Source organism: Colobus angolensis, unplaced genomic scaffold (genome assembly GCF_000951035.1).
Source record: "Colobus angolensis palliatus isolate OR3802 unplaced genomic scaffold, Cang.pa_1.0 Scaffold53, whole genome shotgun sequence".
NCBI classification, from domain to species: Eukaryota; Metazoa; Chordata; class Mammalia; order Primates; family Cercopithecidae; genus Colobus; species Colobus angolensis.
The window spans coordinates 151271-167765 of NW_012118821.1; positions in this window are offsets into that span (position 1 = coordinate 151271).

Genomic DNA, 16495 nt, shown 5'->3' on the forward strand with positions numbered 1-16495 from the left:
GCACTTTGGTTTTGGTTTTGGTTTGGTTTGAATTGCTTTACAGGATTGGTCTTGGGAACTTGCCCACTCCATTTGAGTGGAAGCGTGGCCTGATCACCCATGGTGTGCCTGTACCAGCACTTTGGTTTTTGTTTTTGACTTGACTTGGATTGCTTGATGCTTTGGTTTTGGTTTTGACCTGGCTTGGATTTCTGGATACTCTGATTTTGGTTTTGATTTTGGTTTGGTGTAAACTACAAAAGTGTATGTGTGCCCTTTTTACCCGTTCTTTGTTTTGTGTTGTGTGTGTGGTGTGAGCACGGTGTTTTGTCTAGAGGAAACATGGGTGAGGCACAAAGTAAGCCCAACCCACAAGGAACTATGTTGAACATTTTCAAAAAAAGGATTTAAGGAAGACTGTGGGGTGCTATGACACCAGGAAAATTTAAAACTTTGTGTAAGATAGACTGGCCAGCATTAGAGGTAGGTTGGCCATTAGAAGGAAGCATGGACAGGTCCCTTGTTTCAAAAGTATGGCACAAGGTAACCTGTAAGCCAGGGAACCCAGACCAGCTTGTTTTAGATCCCCCACCCCCAACACACAGTGGTTGAGAGAACAGCAGCATAAGCCGCTGGCAGAGGCAAAGAGAGAGAGGAAGAGACGGAGAGGAAGAGACAGACAAAGAGGGAGTCGAGGAGAGAGAGACAGAAAGACAGAGGCAGAGAGAGACAGGAAGGGACAAAGGCAAAAGGAAAGTCAAAGAGAGACAAAGTCAAAGAGAGAAAGAAAGAGAGAGATATACAAGTAGTTAAAAAAAAGTGTACCCTATTCCTTTAAAAGCCAAGGTAAATTTAAAACCTGTAATTGATAATTGAAGATATTTTTCGTAACTCTATAACACTCCAATACCACTTTGTTGTCAGTGTAAACAAGGGCGTGTCCTGAAAGCACAGAGGCCTTCCTATCAAAAAAAAAAAAAAAAAAAAAAAAATCCTTAACCCAGTAACCCAAGGATGATCCAAATGCATTCAGCCTGTAGCGGCAACTCCTTTGCTAACAACAACAGCAAAAAAAAAAAGTAAAAAAATTAATAATAATAACTTTTAGAGGAAACCTCATTGTGAGCACAATTCACCAGTTCAGAAGTATCCTAAGGGGGAAAAAAAAGCCTAAAAGTCTTTTAGCATATGTACCACCCCTAGAATTTCCAATAAACCAACACCAGTCTGAAGATCACATTCTCATCAAAAGGTGGAAAGAAGAAAAACTCGAGCCAGCCTGGGAAGGACTCTACCTTGTGCTGCTAACCACCAAGACTACTGTTAGTACAGCAAAAAAAAAAAAAAAAAAAAAAAGGATGGACTCATCACACTCAAGTCAAGAAAGCGCCAACCCCTCCAGAGTCGTGGGCCATAGTCCCAGGGGAAAACTGTCATGCGCGTCCGTGTGAAGAGACCATGAAACAGGTTTTGTGTGAGCAATAAAGCTGTGTATTTCACCTGGGTGCAGGCGGGCTAAGTTCAAAAGAAGAGTCAGTGAAGAGAGATGGGGTTGGGGCCGTTTTATAGGATTTGGGTAGGTAAAGGAAAATTGCAGTCAAGGGGGGGTTGTTCTCTGGCGGGCAGGAGTGGGGGTCACGGGGTGCTCAGTGGGGGAGCTTTTTGAGCCAGGGTGAACCAGAAAAAGGAATTTCACAAGATAATGTCATCACTTAAGACAAGGACCGGCCATTTACACTTCTTTTGTGGTGGAATGTCATCAGTTGAGGCGGGGCAGGGTATTTTCACTTCTTTTGTGATTCTTCAGTTACTTCAGGCCATCTGGGCTTATACTGCAAGTCACAGGGGATGGGATGGCTTGGCTTGGGCTCAGAGGCCTGACAAAAACCCTACCAAACTAAAGCTAAGAAAAATGTAACTCTTTTAATCTGTTCTATTACTTTTTCTTCTTTCCTCATTCTATTGCTGACCATCTAGTTATTAATATAACCAAGTCAATTTCACCTCAAACTATTGCATTTAATGCTTGCTTTGTTACACCCTGTGAGGACTTGACAAGTCAAAGACAGCTTTCTACTTCAGAAAAGTATTTCTGTCCCTCCTGACTCTTCTCAGACTAGACATTAGTAAACTAGGAGTATTTAATACGGGGAGATTTCGATAAAGACCCCAGTGCCAACCAGGAGTGTTGCCCCCCGATGTACAGCTTTCATGCTATAGTTGGTCCAGCGTTCTGTGGACCACTAAAGAGCAAGGATGGACTGCCCCAACTGGTTTTTGTAATTTCCCTAAAACCACACATTCATTTTAGTAGAGGATCATGGAAGTTAAAGACTTAAACTTTAGCAATTAAGACAGGATACCAAGATGCAAATGCCTGGTTAAAATGGATCAAATATTCCATCTGCACATTAAACAAAAGCAATTGTTATGCTTGTGCACATGGCAGGCCAGAGGCCCAGATTGTCTCCCTTCCACTAAGGTGGTCCTCCAGTCGATCAGGCGTAGGCTGCATGATAGCTCTTTTCTAGGATTCTACAGCCTTGAGTAATAAGTCATGCCAAGCTCTTTCTGCTATATCCCAAAGTCCCTGCGGGTCAGCCCCTGAGGGCCATCCAGCTTCTATCTCCCAACACTAAGTTCACTTCGTGTCTCTCATGACAGGGAGGAAACTTAGCATTCCTTGGAGACTTGAAAGGATGCAGTGAGCTTAAGAATTTTTGAGAACGTGTCAATCAGTCAGCCCTTGTTCATCCCTGAGCGGATGTGTGGTGGTATTGTGGTGGACCTCTACTAGGCACTCTGCTGAATAACTGGAGTGGCACTTGTACTTTAGTCCAATTGGCTATCCCTTTCACCCTGGCATTTCATCAACCAGAAGGAAAAAAATAATAATAATAAGACATCATAAAGCAAGAGAAGCCCCTTATGAGTCTTTCGACTCTCTTGTCTATGTAGATACAACTGGAGTCCCACGAGGAATACTAGATCAATTTAAAGCTTGAAATCAAATAGCTACAGGATTTGAGTATTTTAGGAGCTGACAGTTAATAAAAATGTAGATTAGATACACTACATCTATTACAACCAATAGCAACAAGCTTTTCATGAGTTAAAAGATAAACTCATGTCGACTGCAGCCCTGAGGCTACCTGACCTGACAAAACTCTTTACACTCTATGTGTCAGAAAGAGAAAAAATGGCAGTTGGAGTTTTAACCCAGACTGTGGGGCCTGGCCAAGGCCAGTGGCCTATCTCTCAAAACAACTAGACAGAGTTTCCAAAGGCTGGCCCCCAGATCTAAGGGCCTTAGCAGCAAAGGCCCTGTTAGCACAAGAAGCAGATAAACTAACCCTTAGGCAAAACCTGAAAATAAAGCCCCACCATGCTGTGGTAACTTTAATAAATACCAAAGGACATCATAGGTTAAAAAATGCTAGATTAACCAAGTACCAAAGTACCAAGTACCAAGTACCTTGCTATGTGAAAATCCCCACATAACCATTGAAATTTGCAACATCCTAAACCCCACCACTTTGTTCCCGGTATCAGAGAACCCAGTTGAACGTAACTGTGTAGAGGTGTTGGACTCAATTTATTCTAGCAGGCCCAATCTCCGAGACCATCCTTAAACCTCAGGAGGCTGTAAGTGGTACGTGGATGGGAGCAGCTTTGCCAGCCCCTGCACAGTGACTCTGAAGAAGACGACAAGCCCTGTTCCAGTCACACCTGAAAGCTGATGTTATGCCCAGACCGTTTATTCCCCGAAGAAGACCACCAGAGTCCAGAGTCAAAGCCAAGCGGCAAGGATCTTTAATGCAAGTTCGAACTTGGTCCCTCCGTTTCACAACACACAAGAGGGCCTCGAACAATGCGTGCGCTCGCTTTTTATAGCTTGATGAAAATAGGACTTGTAAGGTTACAGAGGAACAGGGAACAAGGGAATTCTTTAGGTTAAGCATTACAATTGGTTAACATATTAAGTTATACATCTGGCAGTTATCTATTGTTCCCGTGCTTTTAGTAAAACTACAAATGGCGGCGCCCTTATTGGGGATTTCCCAGGATTTCCCAAGCTGAGATACATGGTGTCTGTATTTGCACTGGGCCGTGTTTGTACTGGGCCCAGGAAATTGAGAGATATATGGTGTCAAGCTGAATGTATTTGCTGGGCCCAGGACTGAGGAATTTGCCTGATTTCTTTCACTGACTGGTCCATGCACGGCCGAAGCATGAAGAAACTCATCGCAGGACTCATTTTCCTTAAAATTTGGACTTGTACAGTAAGGACTTCAACTGACTTTCCTCACACTGAGGGCTGTTCCCTGTGTATACATCAAGTCATTGAGGTAGGACAAAGGTTGCTATGGTCCTATTATTGTATGGTTATTGTAAGTGTACTGGAACTCTAAAAGAACTTCTTTGTATAATATTATTCTCTACAAGGTATGTAGCCCAGGAAATGACCAACCTGATGTGTGTTATGACCCATCGGAGCCTCCCATGACCACAGTTCTTAAAATAAGATTAAGGACTAAGGACTGGTGGGAGCTCATAAATGGTATGAGTAAAGTGTTAGCCAAAACAAACAAACAAACAAAAAAAGGGTGCCCAAACAAGTCCCTTTAAAATTTGATGTCTGTGCTGTCATTAATAGTAATAAGTTAGGAATAAGGTGTAGTTCTCTTAATTAGAAAAGAGGCTAGAGAAGGAAAAGAATTCACTCACCCCGTAGGATGACTTCGTTGTCTGAGACAGAAACTGAATAATGGTCCCACAGAAACAGTCACTTGGTGGAGTTCAAATCACACAGAGAGAAATCCATGTAGCAAATTCCCGAAGCTGCAAACTGTGTGGACCCACCCGGAGTCCCACTGGGACTGGACAGTCCCCACTGGATTATACAGGATATGTGGGCATAGAGCTTATGCCAAATTACCTGACCAGTGGACAGGTAGTTGTGTTATTGGCACTATTAAACCACCTTTCTTCCTATTGCCCATAAAAACAGGCGAACTCCCGGGCCTCCCTGTTTATGCTTCCCGCAGAAAGAGAAGCATAGCTGTAAGAAATGGAAAAAATGATAAATGGCCCCCTGAGAGAATCATATGATATTATAGGCCTGCTACTTGGGCACAAGATGGCTCATGGGGATACCGAACTCCCATTTACGTGATCAACCGAACCATACGGTTATAAGCTGTTTTAGAAATAATCACTAATAAAACCGGCAGAACCTTGGCTATTCTGGCCCGGCAAGAAACTCAGATGAGAAATGCTATCTATCAAAATAGATTAGCTCTTGACTGCTTGCTAGCAGCTGAAGGAGAGATCTGTAGGAAATTTAACCTTGCTAATTGTTGCCTACACATAGATAATCAAGGGCAAGTAGTTGAAAACATGGTTAGAGATATGACAAAACTGGCACATATGCCTGTGCAAGTGTGGCATAGATTTGATCCTGGGGCCATGTTTAGAAAATGACTCCCAGCGCGAGGAGGATTTAAAACCCTTATAATAAGAGTTATAATAGTAATAGGAACCTACTTACTGCTCCCTTGTTTGCTACCTGTACTTCTTCGAATGATTAAAAGCTTCATCGCTACCTTAGTTCACCAGCACAAATGTATTATATAAATCACTATCGATCTGCCTTGCAAGAAGACATGGGTAGTGAAAATGAAAGTGAGAACTCCCACTAACAATATGAGTGAGAGTCTCAAAAGGGGGGAATAAGAGAGGAGACCACCCCTCATATTGTCTTATGCCCAATTTCTGCCTCCAAAGAAAGAAGAAGTAAAAACTAAAAGGCAGAAATGAAATCCACAGGCAGACAGCCCAGCGCCGCACCCTGGGCCTGGTAGTTAAAGATCGACCCCTGACCTAATTGGTTCTGTTATCTATAGATTACAGACATTGTGTAGAAATGCACTGTGAAAATCCTCATCTTCTGTTGTTCTGATCTAATCACCGGTGCATGCAGCCCCCAGTCACATACCCCCTGCTTGCTCAGTCACGACCCTCTCACATGCACCCCCTTAGAGTTGTGAGCCTTTAAAAGGGACAGGAATTGCTCACTCGTGGAGCTCAGCTCTTGAGACTGAAGTCTTGCCGATGCCCCTGGCCAAATAAACCCCTTCCTTCTGTAACTCAGTGTCTGAGGAGTTTTGTCTGTCGCTGGTCCTGCTACGTATAAATCAATGGTCATGAAAAGAATATGCTCACACCCAAAAGTATTTATATTTAGACATGATAAAAAATAAACCTTTAAATAAATGGCAGGATCTTAATGATAAAATGTTCAGCATCTTTCAGTATTAGAAGAGGGATTTTTGGTCATCCGTGCTTTGTATGCCCCCTGAAGACCCCACAGGATAATTGATTCATCCCTCTGATAAGCGGAAGACAACAAAATGCTGTCAAAATTGACATATGGGCAAGGCGTGGTGGCTCACACCTGTAATCCCAGCACTTTGGGAGGTCAAGGTGAGCAGATCACTTGAGCTCAGGAGTTCGAGACCAGTCTGGTCAACATGATGAAACCCCATCTGTACTGAAAATACAAAAACTCGCTGGGCATGGTGGCACCTGCCTGTAGTCCCAGTTACTCAAGAGGCTGAGGCAGGAAAATCACTTGAACCCAGGAGGCAGAGGGTGCAGTGAGCTGAGATCATGCACTCTAGTCTGGGCAACAGAGTAAGACTCTGTCTCAAAAAAAAAAACAAAAAAAAAAATGAGGTTGATTACAGGACTCTGTGGGAGCACAGAGAAGGGAAGCCTTGATCACTTGGGAAATGAGAACATCAAGGTTTAGCAAGAACTTCTAGAGAAAATGACCACTTAGATTATCCTCAGGTAATGCTATTATAAACTTGAAAACTCTGCCCCACCTGGAAGCCACTTAGCTTGCATAAATGAGTGAGAAGTAAACACTTATTGCAGTGCTGGGGCCATTAGCAACTGTATATTTGGGTTCTATCTGTTATACCTACTAGCCTATCCAAACTTTACACACACACACACACACATATGTACACGTACACATATATATTTATATGTAAATTACCCTGAGGTCCACACTGATACTAATAAATATACTCTTAAGTAACACTTGCACATGTGACCATGTAGAATTTTCTTTTTAATTCTAAATTTTAAATTGTTGTGGGAACATAGTAGTTGTATACGTTTATGTGGAAGATGAGGTGTTTTGATATAGACATGCAATGTGCAATAATCTCATCATGGGAAATGGGGTATTCATCCCCTCAAGCATTCATCCTTTGTGTTACGAACAATCCAATTATACCCTTTTAGCTTTTTAAAAATGTACAATTAAATTCTTTTGAGTATAATCACCCTGTTGTGCTACCAAATACTAGGTCTTAATAATCACATCAGAGAGAATCAGGTATCTATGCCCTCAGGCACGTATCCTTTGAGTTACAAAGAATCCAATTACAGTCTTTTATATGTAGAAATTCTCAAGAATGTTCTAAACAGATTTTCTGGGGGGTAAGGTATGCTTTCCGAACAGCATAAGCATGTCAATTGAAAGGACAATGAATATGTGTGCGTGCCTGTATATATACATATATCCATGGTTGGTGCAAACATAATTGTGGTTTTTTCATTGTTGCAATTTGCCAATTGATACTGGAACATATTCTTAAATTTGGTTATATTATACATCATTTTAATGGGCATTTTTCACTTTTTTTTTTGCTGATGACTTATTACTTGCTGTTTATTTTATGTTTATTTTAGACTGTGGAAATGATGTTAGACAAAAAGAAAATTTGGGAGATTTTCTTATTCAAGTTCAAAATGGGTCTTAAAGCAGCGGAGACAACTCGCAACATCAACAACGCATTTGGCCCAGGAACTGCTAAAGAATGCACAGTGTGGTGATGGTTCAAGTTTTGCAAGGGAGATGAGAGCCTTGAAGATGAGGAGTGTAGTGGCTGGCCATTGGAAGTTGACAATGACCAGTTGAGAGCAATCATCAAAGATGATCCTCTTACAACAAGATGAGAATTTGCCAAAGAAGTCGACATCAACCACTCTATGGTCCATTGGCACTGGAATCAAATTGGAAAGGCGAAAAAGTTTGATAAGTGGGTGCCTCATGAGTTGAGTGAAATATAAAAAAAAGTTGTTTTGAAGTTTTGTCTTCTCTTATTCTACGCAACAACAATGAAGCATTTCTCAATTGGATTGTGACATGAGACGAAAAGTGGATTTTATATGACAATCAACCAGCTCAGTGGTTGGACTGAGAAGCTTCAAAGCACTTCCTAAAGCCTAACTTGCACCAGCAAAGGTCATGGCCACTATTTGGTGGTCTGCTGCTGGTCTCATCCACTACAGCTTTCTGAATCCCAACAAAATCATTACATCTGAGAATTATGCTCAGCAAATCAGTGAGATGCACCCAAAACTGCAATGCTTGAAGGCAGCATTGGTTGACAGAAAGGGCCCAATTCTTCTCCATGACAACACCTGACCACACATTGCACAACCAACGCTTCAAAAGTTGAATGTATTGTGCTACAAAGTGTTGCCTCATCCAGCATATTCACCTGACCTCTTGCCAACCAACTACCACATCTTAAAGCATCTTGACAACTTTTTGCAGGGAAAATGCTTCCACAACCAGCAGGATGAAGAAAATGCTTTCCAAGATTTTGTCGAATCCCAAAGCATAGATTTTTATGCTATAGGAATAAATATACCTATTTCTCATTGACAAAAAATGTGTTGATTGTTATGGTTCCATTTTGATTAATAAAGATGTGTTTGAGCCTAGTTACAATGATTTAAAACTCACAGTCTGAAACTGCAATTATTTTTGCACCAACCATATATATACACAGATATACATATAAAAAATATTTGGAATTATTTTCTGAAATAAATAATTGAAAAGGAATGAACTAGAATTGCCTATATCATCATAGGTGAATCTCATACATTTACAGAAGAGTAGATACATTATATCTTTTTTAATTCTAAATTTCAAAACCATTAAAACACATAAGTATAAATACATACATGCTGGTGATACGTACCTATACTGTCAAACTAAAAATGAAATTAAAGGTCTTATTTGTAAAGTTCAGGCTCGTGGTGCTATCTGGGTGCTAGGGAGGAAGTGAATCAGAGAGGGACAGAGATATTTTAATAGTTTTAATGATACACTTTGTCTCTTTTAATGAAAGCATACTGGGTACATGAGTCTTTGTTTTCTTATACTTTTTCTATTAAATATACTTAGTGTATTTTTACATCATTGAAAACCTTCCCCATAAAAATAAACTATAATATATGTAAGGTATGTACCACAGTGCCTGTCACATAAAACATTCTGAATAAAGCTCATTTTCTTTATGAATTATATCCTATAAAAGCAAAAGATTATGAGGAGTCACATTCAGATGCAGTGTGCACATGAGATAATTTATTGGGCAGAGCTAAAGTCAGAGAGTCAGGAGACTCAGGTTTGTGAGACACTGATGTGCTAGTACTCTACTCTGGTAAAGCACATGACAGTTTGTACTATGTCTACCCCTTCGTTTCCTATAGTATAGTCACCACTACTCTTTTCTATCTCCATAGGCAAAGCGCTTTTCTGGACACTATAGATATACTCAGTTAATGTTTACTGAATGAATTCATGAGTCAGTTAGTGAATTAATGTCTGTTTCCTTTTTTTTTTTTTTCCCCAGTAAGGTCTATTAACTTGAACACGCCATGCTATCTCTTTCAGTAGTAGTTCCTTTATCTCTGAGATTAACAGAATCTGTGCCGTGGTCTTCAAGATGCTACTAACTTTGAGATTCATTGTATTGTTACATTACCTGGGACTTTTCACAAAAATATCTGTTTCTTCCATTATAAAAACAAAGTTTTCATTTTTTTTTCAAAATTACAGAACGTTTTAAGTTGCCTGGAAAGTAAAGTCCTCCTTAACAAATTACAAATTGTGGATACTACAATAGCACCATCCATCCTTTATCTCAAATTAGGAGATAAGGTCTAAAGTTCAATACCAGATCCCAAAGCACAGAATATGCACCTGGCATCAAAGGAAACCTCAGAATACTTTACATGTTGTGATGCATTTTAGTTCAACAGCCCTTTAGTGAAAGTTACATGCAAAATATTGTAAGGGATGGTGGGGATAATGAGATTCTGTCCAGTGAATTCACAGATCCAGGCATCAGCTTTGAAGATCATATAACCAGGACTCATTTTGCAGAGAAATATTAAATGGTATAAACGGGGCTAAACTCCTTTCTTAGAGTCAGCTAACCACTTTCCCTAGACTTGTAAGTTATTTAACATTTCTGTTCCTCCATTTCACTGTGAATTGAAAAGAAGTTTGCACTAAACCTCTCATTTTTCTTTACAAACGATATCAGATTTGCTATCTGAAAAATGGTGAAAATTATATGTCTCATACAGTAATTGTTAGGATTAAGAAAAATATTCTTAGGAAAGCTCCTGGTAGTGTTTTGCCATAGCAGATAGGGTCACTGTGATGATTGTTGGTGTTACTGTTGTAGCCACTAATTTAGATAGCTGTGATATTCTACATGGTGTCCCCTTCCTTCTCCCTTTAGCACCAGATGGGGTGAAAACAAGATTGCGAAAATTCTTAAGACTGTCACTTCCCTAGGCAAACTCTGTGTCCATAATCCCTTTATAACCTGTCCCATTGCAGGTAGGGATAAATTAATGCAGGTATCTTACAGAAAATAACCACAAGCATTCAAGCTTCTCTTCCATTGTATCCCCAGTACCTTACATAGTAAGTTTGGAGGTTTGGGGCTCCTCACAGTCTTGTTTCAGACTCTCCATCTTACCCTCAAGGCTAAACAGTACTTTCTATCCTCAACCTTGACTTTGAGCACTAGGTTAAACAATAGAAACTAGTGTGATGCCATCAAAGAAGAAAAGTCATACTTGGACAGAAATCAACAGAATTGTTTCCTTGCATACATACTGCAATGCTGTGCTGGGTCTGGCATATGACAGAATGTCCCGACCTATTTCATGAGTGATTCTCATCTACTTCTGCAGAGTAGCTTCTCTGATCTCTGGAACAGCATCTTATTATGCCACTTGGTCAAATTTAAGTCATACTCTAATTCCCCAATTGATGAGACAGTTGCAAGAATGTAACAAATACGGAACCCTGAAAATCCTGCAGATTGTATTACACCAAATAATATCACAACAAAGCACCAACTTTGTCAAATTTATCCCTTGTAATATCTGTTTTCTGTCTTTCACTAAATATATCCTATTTGGATAAACTCAATACATAACAGATGGTTACCTTCTGAAGATAAACCTTTCATATATCTCATAGGCACCTAAAAAGGTCACTGGCTGAAGGCAGAGAATGAAAATCATGTCATTGATCCCACTCTTGCTAATTTTACCAAAGTAAAAAACATTGTTCTCTCTGTAATTACATCAACTCTAAAGAACTACCAGGCCTGGCCAGCTATCTGTTTAGCCTGGGCCTGCTAGAACGGAACATTAGATGATTTCTAATGTTCAGGAAAGGAAAACTAGTTATGCCGGAAAGAAGTATTTTTAGGGTTTTAGTGCAGCCATGAAGTTCTAAATGGGAAATCATCAGCTACCCCATAGATGAGAAAAGCCTCCTCCCATGACTTGTGGACCTCAGCAAGTCTGTTACAGATATTCCATCAGCATATCCGATCCTCTTCTAACTAGTTCCTTCACCGTTAATGAAGGTGTGAGAATAATGGAAACTTGACTATGTGAAGACACATGGAGGTAATCTAGTCCATGAAGAAATGTATATTAGAATGGAGAAACAATGACTTTAGTGTTGAGGGATTTCTCTTCTAATACTATTATTTTATCTAATTAGCCTTTTATACAATCATTTGTGTTAACAATAAGCAGAGGCTCTTTGCACAAATTGTGGAAGACAGAGGAAAGTACCAAAAATAACCTATACCTGAAGTTGATTCTATGTGAATAATGATCCCTGTGTGCTAGGTAGATGGACAGATGGACAGAGAGACGGAGGTCATTGGGAAAAGCAGTCTCCTACATGGAGTCTTTTGGCCCTGACTCAGAAGCATTAAAATAGGACTTGGGCCTGGAATGCTTTCTTACCAAGAGACAGAGAGTCTTTACAGCCTGTGCTGGTCCTGTCAATTTGTGTGGGATTTCCATCTCTGCCTGTTTCAAATGCAACGTGTACTCCATTGTTTTGCTTAAGTGTGTGCATCACATGGAATCTGACCAACCCCTGCTGTTACACCTGTCCTCTGAGGGGAGAGGCAGTGTCCTTTATTCTGAGGCACAAGAAAGTTTCCTACAGGCCAATGGCCCAGTATCAGTTGCCAGGAGGGATCCACTGGCCACGGGGGATGAAACCCCACTATGAAGCTGACCTTGGACTATACCTTTTCTATGTGACTAAAATGTTCCATCCAGTGCTTGATTGCATTGTGTTTTTCTGGGTGACTTCAATACTAAATAACAAGACGTAGTGGGACAGAAGTGTTTGGGATTCTACTCCTGGAGATAGGCAGCAGATGACACTTGCTTGATGGAGAGAAAATCAGACAGATAAAGTGATAAACCTGTAAACGGACATGAGGAAGGCAGAAAGAGAAGGGAAAGCTGAATAATTACTCATCAAATTTAAAATTAAGGAGATGTTTTATTTAAATCTTTGTTGCAGTTGTTGCTTTACTTAACATCACATTATCAGCATTATCTATTTAGTATTAGCAGTTGATGCAGTTATCATTATATTTAGGGAAGCTGTCTTTCATTTTTGTTTTCATTTTTGCTTCTGTCCCTTTTTTACTTCTATTGTGTGTTTACTTTTGCTTAGTGATAGTGAACATTCACAAAGCTTATTTGATTTATATTTTAAATTGTACTTTCATCAGGACCTCAGCCCAAGACTAATATGCTTTTGTGGCCTCCTGGCTTAGAAAATTTACATTTGTGGTATTTTCCAGTTTCATTCTGAATCCTGTCCAGGGATGCCTGTGATATGTGATTCAATTTTCTTTATTCCCACATATGCACCAGCAGAGTTTCCATGAACTTACTAGGGAAAATAAGAAATAATGCAAGCAGTATATTAAATGGAATCTTCAAAGTTAACCTAGGATGCATGTTTTACTTTGATGACAACATATTATGCAAATTATTTTGTCATAGTTGTGTTTGTTCTCACATCAATTCTAAAATGAATTATAGATAAATATAATGTGTTAGGTGCTCGATTTGCATTATCAGTTGAGTATACCATAATAATGTTGTTCAGACTTACCTCAAAATTTTCCAAACTGTTATCCTCTTTATGAAGCTTGGAAAGCAAAACACATAGTCTAAGGTCTTAACTTAAACCAGGCATTTGTACATTTCATACACTGCAGAAATAATGTTTATATAATTATTTTACTTGCAGCATTTACAGTTGAATTAGCATGGGTTTTGGATGAAAAGATGTGGGTCTGTCTTCACTTTCTGGAACTCACCAGTTGTGTAAATTCTAGATTATTACTTAATTTCTACGTGGTATAATTACCTCAGCCTTAAAATAAGGATCAAAATATTGACTTTGAAAGATAATTTCCAGCATTCGGGAAATGCATGTAAAGTAGAAAGTCCAGTTCCTGACTCAAACTATGGGTGATGTTATTATTGATATTTTTGTAATATTAATACTGTTACTAAATTATTAATACTATTACAAGAATAACAATAATAATAATTTTACCATCTCCTGATGGTTACTGGAGAAAATAAGTGCTAAAATATCTGTATCACCAGCCAAAATTTTATTTCAATGTAAGGCAATATCGTATTTATGTGGAGGATTATATAGTATCCCTTGAAGGTAGGCATCTGCAATGGATTTTGAAAGATTATGGAAAATAACTAATAGAAATAAGGAGGGCTTTCCAATAAATTGAATATACTCTCAAAAGGAGGGATAAACAGAAACTTAGACTATGGTTTGGGAACACCAAACAATCCACTATGCCTGAATACATACATAATCTATATGTCTGGAAATGATATGGTTTGGATGTTTTGATCCCTGATGAAGTGTGACCTCCAGTGCTGGAGACAGACCTAGTAGGAGATATCTGAGTCATGGGGGAGATCCCTCATGAATGGCTTGGTGCTGTCCTAACAGTAATTAGTGGGTTCTTACTCTATGAATTCACACGAGATGTGGATGTTTAAAAGAGCCTGGTGCCTCCTCTCTCTGTCTCTTACTCCTTCTTTTTGCAACATGACCTGCTGTTCCCCCTTGGCCTTCTGCCATGATTGTAAGCTTCCTGAGGCCCTCACCAGGAGTAGATGCCAGCACCATGCTTTCTGTACAGCCTGAAGAACTGTGAGCCAAAATAAACCTCTTTTCTTTAAAAATTACCCGATTTCAGAAATTCTTTTATAGTAATGTAAATAGACTGACACAGGAGACAAATAATAAGAAATAATGGAGGCCTTCTATTTATAATAGGGCTACTGGCAGAATAGAAATTATTAAAAAAAAGAATCTGTTTGCAAACACCTTGCAATAGTATCTCAAACACATAAATAATTTTTTATTTATAAAGTAAACATAATGCAGACAGAAGGGAATAGGAAGCTGAAAACTCAACACTAAACTGGAGTTTGCCTTAGGCACCCATTAGTAACAAATGTTAATGGCCACGTAGGACACAGGAGAAAAGGCCTCGGGCTCTGTGTATAGTGGAGAGCCAGATTTCTAGACACAGGTATTAAGTTATGTCTGGCAAAGCGGTACATTCCTCATCAAAGCATACCTTAGTATTAGTTTCATTCTTTGGCAACTATAGCAAAAAGGAAACTAATTTCCCTTAGAAATTGACTGTGGATGAAAAAAAAAAGCCTCTTCTAATAAATTGTAATTATTAGATTGTACTTTAACTAGTTCACAATATGAATATGGTTCTAAGTTTGGGCAACTTCTAAGTATTTTAAATGGAAGCCTCCAAGTTAACCTAACATTGGAACTAAGTTTGGGCACGTTCTCTAGCAGCCCTTTTTAAAATATTGGGGTTTTCTAAGTTAAGGGTTACTCATCTGTACCACACCTGACCACAAACCCACTGTATATACAGAATCTACCTGGGATTGCTTCTGCATCACCCTTTGGGGCTTGAGAGAGTAAGGGCAACCATTGCAAACATGAGCCTCATTCTACCTGCAGTGAATGCCATGAGTAACAAAGTCCTTTGTCTCTGACCCAGAAGTCTCAAGTTTTCTATCAGCATCTATAAAACTGTGGTTTATCTACAACTGTCAGATTACAAAGAGAGCTAAATTCCAAACCCTTTGCAGTTCTTGACAATGACGTTTGCTTTGTAACTAATGTTAGGTGACTTTAGAAGAAGTTACTTTCTTTTCCTAAGCCTATGCTTTCTAATTTGCATAATTTAGGGAGTGGGTATGCACCGCCATTCAACATTGATATTTTATGATTTGATTATTGTAATTATGTCATTCAGCACATCTGTTGTCATGTTCATAAAACATAGCTGATTATTCACTGAACTTCTGGGACCGGTTGTAAATAAACTGAGTGTGGCTAATACAACAAATAGTGTTTAAGAAGTAACTGTCTGCAAACGAAGGGCCCTGAAATCAATTCAGTGTAGGGTTGATCACAGAACAAACATTTATTTTGGAAGAGGAAATCATGTTAATTTCCCAGAACCTGGTCAATGGTGTTTTCTATTGGCCAATGCACATACCATTGCTTGATACATTCTCCAGGGTGGCAGTTAGTCTCAAGGAAGCATTAGGAAGCATCCCAAAATTTAACTACCTTTAGTTCTGTGAAATTTCACAGGAATTAAAGCAAATGGGGGCCTTCTTTGAAGGAGCAAGAGTTAAAGGAAGCAAAATGAAGAACAGAGATTTTATCTGACTCATTAGTTTCATGAAAGTGCCTGTGATCTAATAGCAAGAACTTTTTAATAGTAATTATGTATAAAACCACTTTGCAAATAAATGACTATCCTTTTTAAGAACTTAACAAGTACTAAACAGTGTACTTACAAAACACTTTTAAAATCACTGTAAACTTTAATGTAAATAGAACCTTGCAAAATAGTCACTTTAACTGAGAATAAGTGATATTAAATGAGAAGCTTAAGGTCATATATGTAAGTGAGGTTGACCCAGCTCTAGATTTCTGACAAACATCATGTGATCTTCTCAATACTTAGTTGGAAAGACTTTTTATTAGATCATTTCCTTAGCATATTACCTTTTAATTTGTTGACTTCTTAGTTTTCCCTTTACCCAGAATATTTTCATAATATGGCATATTTTTAAAGATGTAAAAATTATAGCTTTGCAATTGCAAAATATTTTCTCATATCCATACTAGAAAAATAGATTTGGTTGACTAAAATTAAAACAGCACACACAAAAAAAAATTTAGAAAAAAACTCTGCGAGCACTG